Source organism: Agelaius tricolor, unplaced genomic scaffold (genome assembly GCF_023055355.1).
Source record: "Agelaius tricolor isolate 1412-34295 unplaced genomic scaffold, bAgeTri1.0.p SCAF_16, whole genome shotgun sequence".
In the NCBI taxonomy this organism is placed as follows: Eukaryota; Metazoa; Chordata; class Aves; order Passeriformes; family Icteridae; genus Agelaius; species Agelaius tricolor.
In genome coordinates, this window is record NW_027269276.1 from 7151844 (window position 1) to 7169270 (window position 17427).

Consider the following 17427-nt stretch of genomic DNA (forward strand, 5'->3'; position numbering starts at 1 on the left):
GTTCCTAGAGAAATAGGGAATAAGAGATCTTGTAAAATGAAAGGTTTACATAATTTTCTACACTGCAAGGATTTCTAGTTGAGAACTTTATTGCATATTTAATAAAAGAATAAAGTTATTTTAACTGTGGTTTCTTGCCACTAGAGCTTGTCATTGCTTACTAAACTCTCTGTAACAAAAAAGAAAAGAAAGTCTCTGAAGTTCATTTAGAAATTTTTAGTGTTTTACTTGCTTTAGACATATTATTAACTTTGATATTTCATGCCCATTTATTCCATCAAAATTAGCATAACCATTTCCTACCAATAAAATAATAATTGTTCCTTTCTATTATTTTTGTTACTACAAAAATGAAATACAGGGCTCTGTTTTCATCTTTTACTTTCCAGGTCTTTTGTAGTACAATTGCAAAATTAGGTTTTTGTCCCATCAAATGATTCAAGTCTTTCAAAATTATTTCTGTCCCACACTTTTGGAGGAATCACATCTTAATGTGTTTTTTGAGACAGAGTCTTTTATTTAGTTAGTTTGGAAATCTTGCAGCAGTTTGAAACATCTTCCCTTATTCAGAAAGATGATTTATTTTATACCCTATGTAAAAATCCTTACTAACTCTCTAACTGAGTAAGGTAAAGCAAAGGTTGTTTTGAAAAAACAAAAAACAAATAGAAACCCCAACCAAAAAAACCAACCCCAAACTCCCTTACAGGCAAAAGATTTTCTGAAATCTTTTGAACAAAGAAATTAATTAAAACTCAGCTTTTTCATTACTGCTTTTTTTTGTCTTATACAGATTCTTTCTTAAAGGAGACAGTGAATTATCTTTTAAAAAAATTGAAATTACCAGCTCTAAACCTGGGTGTTAAGCACAAAAACAGGGAAGAAGGACAGGCTTTCAGTCTGGTGCCTTCTACAACAGTCTCATTTAAAAATAAAAGCTAGGAAGAGATGCAGAGATTGGCCTGAAATCTGATCTAAATTCTTTTCCTGGCAGGGGAATAAACCAGGTAGGCTTTATCAGCCTTTCCTGTTGTGACTGCATTTCTTAGCACTGCCTCTGACTTGACAGGTTCTGGCAGGTGTTTTGTTCTCATCTGGGGTGAGAAGCTGCAGGGATTTAATAAACGGGGCCACTGCAGCCTGCAGCACTCCCAGGCTCACCTTTACTATGGCAACTGGAGGATAAATGGGCAGGGGAAGGTGTGTGCCAGGTGTGTGACACAGGTGCCACATCCAGGCGTGGCTGGGACTTGTCTGGGTGCTGAGGGATGTCCCTGTGCTTCCTTGGCAGGTAGGATGGACACATGGACACCCACCTGTAAAATTCAGAGCTCCTCCATTAATTTATCTGACTGGAAAGCTGAGGGAGTCAGTCCTGCTTTTAGCTCTGGGGAAAAAAAAACAAACCAAACCAAACCAAAACAAAACCACCTAACCAAAACTAACAAACAAAACAAGCCCTTCTAGATGTATAAAAATGCTTTTACAAATCTCAGGCACCCCCTCCAATCTGGGGTTCACACACCCATGTCCACGTGCCTGCTGTCTGCACCTCTGACTTGTTTTACTTGCAAGGGGCAAATAGTTTGAGTCCCTGCCACAAACGCAGCCCCCTGAGCAGGGTGTGCACGAGCAGAGACCCCTGATGCCTGTGTGAGAGCCCTGGCTCTGTGCTCTCCAGAGCTCCCCAGGATAAGCTGGGCCCTGCTGCAGTCAGCTCCATCAGCATGTACCAGACTTTCCATCTCAGACGCTCAGAAACAGACCCATCTTCAAAATCTATAATGCAGTTCACAGAGTCAATTTTTCATCTAGTGCTCCACGTCTAGGGTGAGCCAAGTTTCTGAGAGTTGCAGTCTGTGTGGTTTTTGCCTTTCTGGGTTTTTTTTTGTTTGTATTTTGTTTGGTTGGTTTTTTTCCCTTTCCTCTCTCAGATGATTAATGGTGAGTCATTGACTTTTTTTCTGCTTCTCTGATGATTTGATTGGCTTTGTAAGGCCAAAATGAACCCAATACCTTGTGGAAGTATTTGAAGGCCTTTGCTAATTCAATTAACTCCAAACTAAATTCTTTGTGGGAGGAATTTAGTGAAAACTGCCTCGTGGGGAAGGAATTCCGCTCACTTAAACTTCAGTTTCCTGTGCCACTGCACTGACCTGTTTCACAAACATCCCTGAGAATGGCAGAATTATAATAATACAGAGGAACAATTATTATTTTATTGGTAGGAAATGGCTATGCTAATTTTGATGGAATAAATGTGCATGAAATATCAAATCCCTGAGAGATGCAGGTTTATTTCTGAGACCATTAAGTCACCATTTAGCTGGTTGAGGCATAGGACTAGACGGGACAATTTTGAGTCATTGAGTCCTGTCCTTTCCAGCAGAGGCAGACTTACAGAAATAGGTGTCCAAGAAATATCTGCAGAACAGCTGCTCTACCTGCCCTCAAAGAACATGTCCCACTGCCCTCCAGCCCACATCAGTGGCTTGGAGTGAGAGATGAAAACAAAACCCCACAGCTATCCTTCACAAGGGAAGACAGCAGGAGAGACAGGATGTCTCTCGTGCCCTAGATTTTCCTAGAGCAGTGTGGCTGTTGCATAAAATTTGGGTGAGCCAGTGCACCAGACCACACAGCACACGAGAAGGGAGAGGAAAGTTTAGTTGACATCAGGGAAAAAAACTCTCAGAGTCTCACACAAAGCAAAACAACCAAATGCAAGCACCTGGCAAAATAGCCAATCTCCCTGCAGAGCAGAAAGAAGCCTGGGCCCTCCCCATGGGGCTCAGAAGCTCTCTGCACACCAATGCCTGACTGCTCTGGTGTGTTATTCACCTCAGGGCTGGAGGAAGGAGCTGAGTAGAGAGATCTGGATGTCATCACTCCATTTCCAGAAGGAAACCCCTAATTTCAAGGTTTCACTCCCTGTCTGAGGGAAGATGAGGGGGCTGGGAGGCAGTCCCTGCCTCTTTCACTGTTTGCTGAACTGGGGAGATGGGCAGCACAGGGGTAAGTTCCCAGAGCAGATCTCTGTTTTACTTGAGATGAACTGAAAAATTAGCATTTCATTTTTAACTTTGGCTTATCCTTTAAAAGAAAAATCTGTCAGCCTCCAAAACAGGACCTCGAAAGGCTTTGTTTAAAAGAAAAACTGAATCAATACATTGAGAAACTCCTAAATTTCTTCATACCACCTCTCCAGAAAAAGCTGGTTTGCACCTCACAGATTTTAGGTGCTCACAGAATCCTTTTTTCCCACCTTTGAGCATGAAATCCTCGAGAGTCACTGCTGAGCACTGCAGTGAACTTCTGTCTCTCTTCTCCAGCTGAACCTCAAAAATGGAGGGACCTCAAAAAAACATCTCTTTAGATCCCTTCCTTTAAACCAGTGTGTCTTCCTGATCACTGGGATGCTTTTGCTCTCCAAGATCATTGTCTATTCACTTCCCATGTGGTTCTGCTCTGCCATCAGACAACCCAGGAGATCTGAGTTTCAACCAGAATCATTTATGAAGCAGCAGCAAAAGTGCTGGTGGATTAAAAGATGCCATGCTGTTTGTTGTTGTTTTAAATCTGATGTCTTTACAAAGGGAAAACATTTCCAGGGATGGGTTTCTAGTGTTAATAAAGATCTGAAGCAAGTGAGCAGGAGAAGGAAGTAGAAGGAAGGTTTTGAAAACACTTTGGGGAGGTTGGGGGAAGCCAACATGAAATGGAAGTTAAAATGAGAGGTGCAATCATTTGAGAAAAGACACTCAGCTCCTTCCCTCTTTCCTTGCTCTGCCTTTCTTCCCTGATAAACATGTGGATGGGAGAGTTGAAACAGATTTAGGGTAGGAATGCAAATGAGGTTTACACGAAACAGCATCTTGTTGGTCGTTGCTTGAGGAGCCTGGATGTGTCCCAGGTTCCCAGGCAGCTCAGGTTTGCTCAGGTACAGCAGGAGCAGCAGGTGCCTCCAGGCTGCACTCGTGGACCATCCGCTCGCGCAGTGAGCGCTCGGCTGTGCCAAGTGCACAGGATTAGAAAGTGGGGAAATGGGCCTGATCCAAACTTGTGCTTGGTGTGATTTGGATTCTGGATAGCTCAGTGGCCCTTGAGGGTATGTGGCTGCTCACACATAGTGCTCAGCCTCTCCCAGAAAAAGGCTAATGTTGGCTAAGGCTTTGATGTTGTTCCATGAGCCTGTGCCTCGCCTCGGACAGTCTGTCACACAAGCCAGGCATCCAAAATGTAGGTCAAAGAGCTTCTTGTTGTGATACTGCCCGCCTAAAAACTTCTCCTGCATGAATTTCAGTAGAATAACTGCAGTGCCTGATGGTTTTCAATAGTCTGAATGGCATTTTCCTCCAATCTGCAGGCAATTTCAAAATCCCCTTGTTTGATGTTTGATGTCTACCCGGGGCTGACAGCCCCAAGTACACAAAAGAGGGCAGGAAGGTTTGTCCTGGTGTTACTGTGCTGTCTCACATGAGAGCAGGGATTGCACTGATAAATAATAAATGCCCAAAGGCTCTTCCTTCCCAACCCCTGGGAATCCATGGCAGCAGTCAAGGTGCTCAACCACCCTGGGCTAACTACCTGAGAGACCCCAGCCCCTCCAGAGGAAAGCAAAACAAACTGCTCCCTGGAAGTATTTCTGCTGACTCTACAGGAGGTTGCACTTAGAGTAATTTGGTTGTACTTTAATAAATCTGGGCTAATCTTTCCTCAAAACCTGCTCTTGGCAACATCTTTTCCTTTCTGGGATGCCATACACCCATCACCAATGTTCCTTTACCTCTATCCACGCTTTTGAGCGAAGGAGACCAAAGAATGGGTGGGGAGGAAATAAGACTTGAGTACTGAAACATTTTATTTTAAGGGCTGGAAAATGGTCACATAAGCCTGGCTGTGTTCCCTCAAGTTGGAAATGTTGTGAGCTGGAGTTTGGCACAATGCTCTCTTCTTAGTGACTAAATATCTCATTAGTTTGAGATGTAGGATGTGAGGGGGATGGCTCTTGTCAAAATGAAGCATTAGGTAAAAGGTAGATCTCAGAATGTGCTCTTAAAACTTCCATGTAACTACTTGGCATTTCTTCTTAACTCCCAAAAGGACTGGATTTAATGATACACTTATCTATTGTGTGCTTGACCTCGTGTCTGGTCTCCCCAGGATGGCCCAAAAAATCAATGGTAAGACTTTAATCAGCTATAATAAATTCATGGAAGAGAATCATTTACTAAGGCCACTCTGTCATATGCATTTGCACCCTGGTTCCAACTGATATTTTATGCCAATTATTAAGTATGAATCAGGATTGGAGGGAAAATAATCTGTGCTTGGTCAACCTTGTGCTTTCTGAGATTTTCAGATGATAAAACCAGCAGCCCTTTCTACCCTTTATCCTTCTATTGCAGTATTTAATGGATATGTTTCCCTCCTAAATTATCTGTGGTGAAATTTTTTCTCTACTTTTTTATAAATTAGAGCAAAATCATATGGTGGTTGGAGAAAACAAAAACCTGCTTATTCATTAGGACTTCAAGCAACTTCAACCCAGGCTTGGGGGCTAGAAAGTAACTTGGAAGATTTGTGCACAGATTAGATGCAGCTTTCATCCACAGTCATACATTTCTGTAGTAAACAATTTAAAACCAAAATCTTTAAAAAACAACCCCACAGTATCACACCACTCTGAGAATTATTATTTTTACATAAAAAGGTCTATCTGGGCTCTGCTAAAAGCTAGCAATTAGCTTGTACTGCAGGGAGTGGAAGGCAGACAGCGAGTGGCACCTCAGTGGTTTTCTTTGCTGTTTCACTGCTATTGGGTCCATCAGAGAGATGTCATCACCATGACAGTGAGGAAAAAAATCAAACCCTTTCTGAGGAATAGCATGCTCAGCTCTTCAGCTGTGTGCTTAGCAGAGAGCAAGCTTGGTAGCACCACATAGTTAATGAAATCTTACTTTGTCTCTTTTTAACATTGTAATTACACCAATTATAAGTCAGATCATGATGTTTTCCGAGGGGTTTCTGAGAGCTCAGCTCCTTGAGTCTGACATTATGAGACACATAAGGTAGATGGGTTTGTTGTGGGGTGGTCCCTGGCTTGCTAAAACACCTTTTCTTGTGGGTTTCTGGTGTGCAGACAATGGCACCCAAGCAGAGAGGGAAATACAGAGGGTTGATACACAAATTTGGACTGTCAATGGTCTTGCATCTTTGTGCTGTGGAAGGCAAACCTAAAACTGACTCCTGCAAATCCTTTCCTTGTAAGAACCTCTGTGACTCAGTGGCAGGCTCTGTCCTGTGCAGGTCTCCTAAAAAGCTGTATTTTAGGGAGGCAATACTAATAATAAATTTTGCTAATAATAAGCCTTAGCTCTGCTGCTCCTGGGAGTATCTGGGAGGCAGCAAAGGGTGCTCAGCCCATGGAAGGATTACTGGCAGTCTGAAAAGTAAAAGACAGACAGTGATCTCAGTCCTCCTAATGCTGTTACAGCAAGTGTTAGAAAAGGGCTTGTGTGTGTTTCCACCCTACACAAGGACCTTGTGCTCAAATGGAAAAAGTACTGCTCAGGCAAGGGATTAGGCCACTGCCAATTTTCCTAGGCTGACAACGCTGCTGAAATAGAGAAAAAAAAACCAAAAAAAACCAAACATTATTTCTCCTGCAGCTTCCCATAGCATTGCTTTGGAGCTCTCTCTAGCAGTGCCAGCAGAGGCAAGGCTCCTCCTTCCCTCTGCTCCCCTGGTAGCATCACTAAGAGCTCTTCACTGAATGACAAACAGACTGAGAACACAGGGGCTGGACATTACAGCTTATTGGTAAGCTGAGTATTCCCAGACAGCTCAAAACCAGGAGCTGCACTGCCAGACTGCAGCCCCTGACAGTGCTTAGAGACACAGACTGCACCTCTGAGAGCTTCCAGGTACCATCACTGCCGTGGCCATCTGGAGCCATGAGGGATGATGGTGATTCCAGACCACCAGAGAGAGCTCTTGATATGCACTCATGGCTGAGGACATTGAGAAAGCACATCACAACCATTTCCATGGCAACTGCCTTTGATGGACGTCGGGGCAGTAGGAAACTAAAGAATAAGTTAACTTAGGGCAAGGGAAGGAAAACTGTGGTTATAAGTATTGTGTAAGTCCTGGGTGTGGGTGGGGAGGTGTTCACCTTTGTGAGGGTGGAACTTAACCTAAGCCACTGCCCAGGTTATTCATCTCAGTCGGGGCCCAGATTTTGCCTGCTGCCAAACATGTGAAGTTTTATTTTCATTGGTGGCTTCTGCTTCAGTGTTTCTATCACTTGGGGAAAATAATCACTTAAAATCCATAAAAATACCTCTGCATGGCAGGGGTTTCCCCTGGCAGCAATCTCAGTGTGACCTTGGAGTCTGCTGTGAGTCCTGGACTTTGGGTTCAACAGGGCAATTCTGCATAGTAATTCTTGGAAAACCAAGCCCCAAATAAAGCATTTTTGTGAATCTGTGGCAAAATCTATGTACTAGCACTGCATGTTTGGGCAAAATGAGTGAGTCAGGTGCTAGGAGAGGATTGCATTAATTTATTTTCCTGTGAATGTCAAATTGAAGAGAGAGAAGCTGTGCTGCATGGCGAAAACCAGCATGGATTAAGCACAACTTCTATTCTGTTCCTGAAAACAGCTCTGGGTACACTGGTAGTCTAAGGCTAATTGGAGAGGGCTTGTGATGGTCCCATCAGAGAGAGGAATGATTCAGTCAATCCTGCTGAGCAGAGTCAAATACTTCCAGCTTTTGGGTAATACTCCAAGAGACAGGATGCTTGGCCAGGCATACTTGCTCTGGTGTGAGCATGAGGGAGTGAAGACAAACAGAGAAGCTTATTCCTCAAATAAACAGAGTTTCTCTCACGCAGAGGTTTGCAAAACAGCTGTTGAGGACAGAGCAGAGCCCAGACAAGGGTTTTTTTCTTCCTTGTCTTCCCCAGTGATATCAACCTAAACCCCAAAAGCTTGAACATAAATGTGCTGAGCCTTGTGCTGCTGTGGGCCAAATCTGTGTGCACTGACCTGGAGGCTTAGGGTTACCCTTTGGTGTAAGAGAAAAGAGAGAGGTGTTTTCCTAACCAAGCATTTAGAAATGAGAAAGTTGGCCAGAGACATGGAAGCTGTGAACCCACAGAGCACCTTGGACACCCGGTTTCCATCAGGCAGGACATCCTGCCAGCACAGCCTGCCGAGGGCTCTTTCTGCTGGGGCTCCTTAGCACCCCTAAATCACAGCCTCTGACTCACAAGTTACCATTCCCATGGCCACCCCTTTCTGCTTGGCATTCTGCAGTTATTTATTTATATCAGGAGAGACAATGGCAGTGTTTCACAGGTGGTGGCAGTGGAATGCTAAGCAGGCAGGCCGGGTCCCACAGGTACTGAGGGATGTGGAGCTGATTTGTCCAATCCTACGTGACCAATATTAAATATCACCATATGGAGCTGATGTCTTCCCCAGGAGTTTATCACTAATTCATCTAAGGGTGACTTTTGTTGTCAGTGTTAAAGTCACGCTGGACTTTTCTTTCTTTTTTCTGTGTTGCTACATTGCCTTCTTTTTTTTCTTTTCTTTTTTTTCCCCCTGTTTCTGAGAACTACTCAAGGCAAACGGAAATATTAATTAAACTGTTTAAAAAATAATCTCTGCAGAAAGGTTATTCTTGCACCTAGATATCTGAATGGAAAGTGTGTAATTTGGTCACAGGGGAAAAAAATAGCTCGCTTCCCACCTGTCTCTTGTGAAATCAGTTGCTTAGCTGTGAACCTTATTCTTAGCAGAGAAGCAGAATTTATTCCATGTAAACAGTATCATCTATCAACTGATTTTTTTTTTTTTGTCTGTTTGCACAAGTATTTTGTGAGTTTATATTTGCCAGCTGGACTATTTAGCTGGCAGTTTTAAGGGAATCAATTCAAGCCTTCAACACATGGTGAAAGTTGTTACCTTGACTCTTCACTTCTTACAAACAATTACTGCATTCTCAGAGTTGTGTACACACACTTCAGATCTCTGATTAAATGGCTAGCATGCCTGGCCAGTTACAATTAACCAAACCTCTTTCTCAGGGCAGGACCCTCTGATGTGCATGGAAATAAAGCCTATCCCTCTACTCTTCCCAATGAGCTCCTTCTCTTGCTCCTTTCTCAAACCAATCTCTTTTAGTGCTGTTTATTTCCAGAATCCCATTGTGCTGGGCACTGTGAAAACACAGAAGCACAACACATCTTTGAATCCTTACAGCCAAAACATATCCCTGATGCATCAAATTAGCCTTTTCAATCAAGAGCTGCCTACTGCTTGGAAACTCACAGTTGTTTCTGCTTTCTCCGTTGCCTTCACAGAGTTATTTTTGTTTTCTGATGCCCAGACCAGAATCCTCTTTTCTCTCTTGACCGTTCCACAGGGTTTTGTCCACTGTGAGTGATGCTCTCTCCAAATTCCTTTTCCAAGCACCAGAGAGGCAGCTCAGGGTTGGGAATTACAGCCGGGGCAAGCAGCTCTGCTCTCATGCTGGTTCCTGGGGACTGCTGCATAACGCGGGAGTGATGAGGGGAAGATTGATGGAGTGGTGAGCACAGTTCAGGTTGCAGCCGCCTGCTCCCTGAGAGCCCATTAAAGGGAAGATTTAGATGCAGCAGTAGTTGTTGGGATGGCTGGAGAGTTAATTCCACATGGAGGACAATTAACAACTCCTAGTGAGGCAGAACGTGCTGCACGGTGCATGCTGTCATGCTCGGGGCTGAGCTTCCATCCCTGCTCTGAGGGAGCTTTTACCTCACCTGAGATTTTACCTCCCTTGAGATTTTACCTCACCTGAGCCACATCAGTACCTCCTGCAGAACCAGGGGGTGAATGTCAGTCAGGGAAATATGTGCAGGGGCTGTGCACCTCCTTGGATCCAAGTGCCTGTTTCAGCCTGCAAAATTCCCAATGTTTTGCATTGAATAAAGGCAGGACATTTTTAGGTGGTCGTGTCTTGGCCACCATCTAACTGTACTTAGAGGAAAGATATGAGGGGAAATGGCCTGCATTTTATACTGCTATAACACTGCTAACACAGCAGTGTTATAGGCTGGGGATGGTGTGGCTGGACAGTGCCCAGGCAGGAAGGGAATGAGGGTTCTGGTCAACAGCCGGCTGAACATGAGCCAGCAGTGTGCCCTGGTGGCCAAGAGGGCCAATGGCTCCTGGCCTGGATCAGGAATTGTGTGGCCAGCAGGAGCAGGGAGCTCATTCTGCCCCTGTTTTTGGTGCTGGTGAGGGCACACTTTGAGTGCTGTGTCCAGCTCTGGCCCCTCAGTTTGGGAAGGACCTTGGGACACTGAGCACATCCAGAGGAGGCAACGAGGCTGGAGAGGGGCTGGGAGCACAAACCCTGTGAGGAACCCCTGAGGGAGCTGGGGGTGCTCAGCCTGGAGAAAAGGAGACTCAGGGGTGCCCTTATCACTCTCTACAACTCCCTGAAAGGTGGCTGTGGCCAGGTGGGGTTGGGCTCTTTCTCCAGGCAGCACTGACACAACCACAGGACACAGTCTCAAGCTGCACCAAGGGAAATACAGGTTGGATATTAGGAAAAAGATTTTTATGAAAAGAGTGATAAAGCTCTGGAATGGTCTGCCCAGGGAGGTGGTAGAGTCAGCATCCCTGGATGTGTTTAAGGAAAGACTGGGTGTGGCACTCAGTGCCATGGTTTAGGTGTTGGGGCATGGGTTGAACTTGAGGATCTTGAAGGTCTCTTCCAACCCAGTGATTCTGTGAATGGATTCAATGGAGAAATATACCAGCCCAAAGCTGATCCTCCTTTAGCTGTATTCCTGGCACCGCCATGGACAAAGATCTTTTGCTCCAATTCTCAGAAGACACATGAGGAAGCACAGAGCCATCCCAGCCTGGCCATTGTCACACCATGAAATAAGGAGGTGGTTACACTTACAGATATTCATTATAATCAGCTTCTAAGTGATGGTCTTTAAAGACCCATTCAATTGTTTCACACATTTTCACTAAAGTATCAGCGCTGCAGTGAGAGTAGAGATCACTTATCACCTTTCCTGTTCCTACCTGAATGTAAAATTACTTGGGTTTTTTTGTTTCCCAGTAGAATAATTCTGAAGCAGGTATTTCAAGATTTGGGTTGGGGACCATTTGCAGTCACTTTCAAAAAGTTTCACCTGTACATTAAACACATGATGCAATTTAAACTCCATTTTAACTTAATTTTTCTCTAAGAACAGCTTTAATTTCTTTTTTTTTTATTTTCCCTTAACTATCAGAAATGTCATACAAAACTAGTAAAGAAACCCAAGGAGACTGTTATTAGATAATAGTGCTACAGATTAGCAGTCATAAAGAGTCTGCCTTACATTGTATGTTTTTTAATTCATTTTAAGGGCAGATTTTCACATTGAATTTCAGTCTTTTCAAGGCTACAAACTTCCTACTGAAACCAAAAACCTCTTAATACTTCACATTGTAAGAAGTTGCTTGATTTGCTTGTTTTTTTTGGGGGGGCACACCTGGTCCAGAGACTTTGCTGCTTGTGAACCAGTGCCCCAGGAGACCAGCCAGCAAACACCAGCTGGCAATTCCTACCTGAGTTGCACTGGCAGAGCTGCCAAAACACATCAGCCACCCTGTCCCAACCTTCACCATTTCCCTGCTAGCCCAAAACTGGGTTTCCCTTGGCTGTGGAGCAGGAGAAAGTCGGTAACATCCACACAATTACACAAACTCTAATACAGCAATCAGCGTAATTTATTCAAATAAGCCCATACTGCAATTTCTTGATTTACGTGAGTTTGTATTTGCAGTCCTTTCAAATCATTTGGGACAAAGAAGAAATTGCCTTAGATGCTGCTCTTCTTTGAAGGGACTGAATTTATGATTAATTTTATTTCATAAACAAATTAATTGATTTACTTGTACATCTTCAAAAACTTCGTTGCATACTCAAAATGTAAGAGTTATGATTTTAAGGATGAAAAGCTATGCCCTTCATATGACTTTAAGAAATTGAATCCTTGTTAGGCACAGAAGAGAGTGATGAATTTATGATTCTTGTCTGAGACTGATAACATGACTGAAAATGACTGAATTTCCATGCTTCAATTAATTTCTTGCCTTTAGCCAGTGCTGAGTTGATATTTGACATCTGTGATAACCTATTTTCAGGTACATGATCCTACTTTTTGTACTAAGTAATATTTTGTACCCATCCAACTGCACACCAGTAGCCAAACATCTACATAGTCTTTGAGTTGTTCCTTTCATCTCTTGACTTCTCCAGCTCTTACTCCAAATGCCATTATTTTGAAATGTTCATCTCTTTTCTGCCTGAAGCTACTCTATGGCTGGTCCATACTCAGGGACAGTACATTTGTAGGACTGTATTCCTGTAAAATTTAACGGTACAGGATTTACATCTTTGCTTTGTTCTTTGCCTCATCTTCTAAGGTGCATTATTATAAACAGCCATAATTATGATTAATACTAAAGCAGCAAATGAATTTTAAAAAGTCTTGAAATTAATCTGCCAGCCAGGAGTTCATTCAAATATTACCCAAACAAGGCTTGCCTTAAGATGTCCAAGAGTAGCTCTGCACAGAAGAGACATTGTCTTAATTAACTGACTTCTGGGTTATTTTTGAGACCATTTTTTTTCTCTCCTTGTGACTAGGGTTAATATTCAGCTGAAATGTTCTGTTGCTTAGGAACCATCTCGTAATGCTGAATTCATTAAGGCTTTTTCCAGCTTGCTCCCAGGAACCTTGTTAGATAGTGTTTCCTACTTTTATCCTAATTAACAGGTACCTAGGAAAAAAAAAGAAAAGAAAACTTATTTCAGTAGAGAGCATTTCTGTTTATCTTTTGCCAGTCTTTTTTCTCCCACCTGTAAAGAAGCTGTAGTATTTCTGACCTCAAGCTCCTAATTCTTTCTTAATAAATTACAATATCCTTTGAGCAATGCAAGTACAGTTCCCAGGCTGGTCCTGGTGTTGCTGACTGTCAAGAGGATTGGGTGGGCTCTTCCCCTGGGCTTGGGTGAGCTCAGCAGCTGATTTCAGTCCAGGCTGCTGTTTCAGTCCAGCCAATGTCAGCGATATTTTGATTTAAATGGGGTAGCAGGCTGGGGCTTGTGACATCAGCATGGCCAGAAAGGTGAGTGGTGCATGCACAGAGCCAGAGGGCTGCAGGAGCCCAAGAGCTGCCCATCATTCACACCCAGGGGACAAGAGCCACAGCTGAAAGCTGGACAAGTGCTTCTGTCATCTTCTCCATCCCTGACCTCCTCTGAGGTTATCCATTAGGGCCTCATCTCCTGCCACATCTTTCATCTGTTTCACACTGCAGGGTGCTTGGCTCGTGCCTCTGGTTTCCCTCTGCTCATGGGTGCCCAAAAGCCAAAGGGGAGCACAGCCAAGTGTTTCTGTTCAGAAACTGGGCATTCTCAGACCAATTTGGAATCTCAGCTACATCAACAAGGCCAAATAGGACAAGCTCTATTGATGCCATTAAACCACCTGCATATTGTGAGCAAAGAATGAGAGTTCTGGAGTCTTTCTGATGAAGAGAAGGTTCTTCTTTCAATATGTTTATTTCTGTAAATTTTGTCAATCAAAACTATATATTTTTTTTTTTGCCTGTGCTGCCCCTCCAGCCATATTTGCCCCAGTCATGCTCCAGGCCTCAATGTCAGGGAAAGGATAAGTTATGAATCTCCTTAGGTTTGTTTTTTTCCACCAGTGCTTTTATGTAACTTCAGAAAGCAAGAACCTTTTCAGATCCAAAAAGAGGGGCGGAGGGGAGTATGGATAACCTAAAATATATGTGTTGATTGCTGCTGTGCCTCCCACTCCCATTCTGCATGCAGAGCCTGGAAATGCCAAGGCAAAGGTGTTTCCATGGTGTTTACTGTTTAGACCTCTGCAGTCAATATCCCGCCCTGATAATAGCAAGGAGCATGTTAACATGTGATTTTCAGCCAAGATCTGCAAATTCAGAAGTGCTGAGAATATTAGCCATGGATATGAATAAAGAACTGGATTTCTGGATGCTTGTGCAAGCTTCCCATGCCCCCAAGACAACAATTTCTCCATACTGATAATAAAGAGACTTGCTTTCTCCATGCTGAGTTCTCAGGCAGAACTGCTGATGCCACAAACATTTTATTTATTGCCAGCCCCGATTAGATTTACCAATATTTAGCAGCCAGACACAGAATTAAGTGATTTTAAGTGATCACATCCTATTAAACATTTGTCTTTGACATGGCCCTGTTAATTGCTTTGCTCTGCTTTAAGAAGCCAATTCAGATTCTTTTAAAGGTCTGTTAAATAAGGAAGACAATATGCTGCCTGTTTTGTAAAAGCTGACAGCAGTGTTCAGGTAAAATAAAGATGAATTCAAGGAAGTTATTTATTTCCCAAACTAAACTTGAGTTAATTTTGGATAATGATTCACCTTAGTTACTTTAATAGCAGGCTGAATAAAAGAAGAGAAGTGAAATGGCACCAGGAAGTTTTTTTTTCTCATAGGGCTGAATTTCAGAATGAAAGGGTTTTATTTTGCTTTGTTTCAATGGCATTTAGTGGGTTTAATCCATACATTTCATTAATGTAGGTCAATTCAATCAGTTTTAACTCAAGAAAGTGAACATTCTGGAAGGGGAAAAAAAAAGGCACAGTAATTTTTGAATACATATATCAACAAAAAACCAAAAGCTGAAAGAAACTTAGTTTTTAGTTCACCAAAAATCTTTCTATTGAATGACCGCAATTTCCAAGTTTTCATTTTGTTCGCTGAGGGTGTTTTTTAAAATATGAGCTTTGGATTACCCTGAAATCAATCTCTTTTCTGATCTTTCAGAACTGCAAGCAAAATAAACCAAAAAAAAAAATCCCTTATTCATGCACCTCTGCTCATGAGGGAGTCTGTCTCTGAAAGCACACTTTCACAGCTGTTAGAACTTCAGATTGCTCTGATAGGATCCAGGGAGATGTCCAGACAGTGAGATCTTCCCTGATACTTTCTGACACTCACTATCAATAACATTTCTCAGCAGATATCCTCTTCATCATATCAGCATGCCCAGAGCTATGACTGGCAAAATCACACACAGACACACACACAAAAGAAAAGAAAAAAAAGCTGACAGGTGAGATATGTCTAATATTTATCTTCATGCCTGTTTCATGTCCTCAAAACAAGATTTGCAAATGAGAGAGACAGGAAAGACAGGAGTGGCAGCCCTGTGAATTTGTATTGGCTCAAAAGATCACTTCTAGTCCCAGTTTCAATTTCAAGAAAGGTCAGTGAGTCACGATGACGGGTGACTCTGCTCTAATTTTGGTTGGGCTGCAGGAGACAGCTCAGATCTGTCAGGCACCAGGCTCTGAAGACAAGCTCAGTCTCAGTGCAAAGGCAAGGTAAAACACCCTGTCCTTGTGCTGCTTTTCTCATCTGAGAGAAAATGAGAATATGGAAAAGAGTGTGACAGGAAAGATGGACAGAAAGAACCAGAGCAAATCTGCTCCTTGGCGTGGAAGGGGAGGGTGTGAGCGTGTCTGACTAAGCCATCTCTGTGGAGGGAGGCTTGGAAACACTGGCATGGAGCTGCTGCCATGTGTGACTCACACTGAAAGTCAGCATTGAGTGAGGTGTGGCTGATTTGTGTGGTTCATGTGGAAAGCTGCTGTTTCGGTGAAGATGAACCCAAGGGAATAATTGCCAGCTTTTTTCCAGGGGTTCCCTGAGTCTCCAGCTTGCTGAAGGTATTTCTGACTGAGCAGCACTGGGAGTCTCTGGAGAAATGCTGCTCCTCTGAGTTGGCCAGTCTGCTCTGCAGAGCAGCTGAGCAGTTGCTGAGTACTTGTACAGAGAAGAAAGCTGGAAGGAGCTGCTTTTGTGGCTTCAATGTTTCAAGAGGCCCTGGCAGATGCAGATTTAGGTCCAATTTCTATTGCAGACTCACTAAAGAGGTGTGAGTTGCTTGCCTCAGCTGCCTAACACTGGAAGAATACCACTTCCCATTACTGCTTTCCTGTCCTATTCAGATCTTATTCCTTCCTGTGGAGGAAGTCTGTCTCAGTTGGCAGTGGCATAATGCCAAAACCAAGGACTCCAGTAACAAGCAATGCCTCTGCATGTTTGTATTATTGCATTCCTGTTTTTAAACCTCTGCCTGCTTTACAACATCCCCCTTGCCAGCGTGAGGGGCTGAGTTAGCAAAGTCAGCAGATGATAGTTTGTACATCTCCTTTGTCCTTTTAGAATTTCCACCTGATTTTCAAAGCTTCTGCCTCCCTCTGAGGCAGCAGCACTGCTCCAGCTGAGACTGCTGAATGTCTTTTGCCTGTCCCTCTGCTCATGGGGATCTGCTGACCCAGATCAAATGTGAGCTGCAGAGCTCTTGCTCTTTCTAGGCACAGTCCACTGTGGGCAGTGCCAGGAGAGCCAAGGCCCCCCAGAGGAGGTGCCATGTTTGGATGGGCTCCTCTTCAGGGTTCAGTTTTCCCCCTGTCCAATAATCCTCAGGTTCTCACTTTCTTAAATAAGTCCAGCGAGGAGAAAGAAGCAGCCTGAAGGGAGACTACAGAGGCAGAAGTGGGTCTAGGGGACAGAAGAAAGTCATCTCTCTGTAATTCTGAACTTGCACAGGGCACACTGATCCATGGCAAGCAGGTGCAACAGTGGATTTTCTTATCAATCCTGCTGCTCACTCTCCCACTCGCCTTCCAGCTCAGGCAATCAAAAAATCAGATCACTGAAATTGCATTGTGGGAGCAAACACCTCAGTAAAAGGAATGTTTGCACTCAGGGTTTCAGTCCCATGGTATAAATACCCATAAATGGGGTGAGCAGTTTTTAATTATTGGTTGATTCATGTTTGTTCTTCCATTGGAGAGAACTTAGGGGCACAGAGGCCCTGGGTCTGTCACACACACTGCATTTCCATCAGCAGCTCCCAGCCAGTCCTCTTGCACAGCACTCTGCTCACAGGGGGGCCCATACAATGAGTCCTTCTGATTAAATATTCCCCAGGCCTTTCATTTATACCTTGTTCTATAGATCTGCTGGACATTAGTGTATGTATGTGTAGACAAATATATTTGATTTATGGAAACTATAATGACCTGCAATGAGATAATCTCACCTGTCCCCAGAGTGTTAATCTTCATTTCCCACAGTCACTTACTCCTAAATCTGACTAAAGGCTACTGGGTCTGGCAGGAGAGCTATAACAGCTTTCTCCTGCTATGAGATAACAGGAGTGGAGCCCAGAAAACAAGAACAATGCTGACAAGCCAAAGAATCCTGTATAAATTACACAGCCGTCCTCTAGATTTCATGGAAGCTAATCCTATTTGTGTTTTGCTCTGTGTTTCTCACTAGTC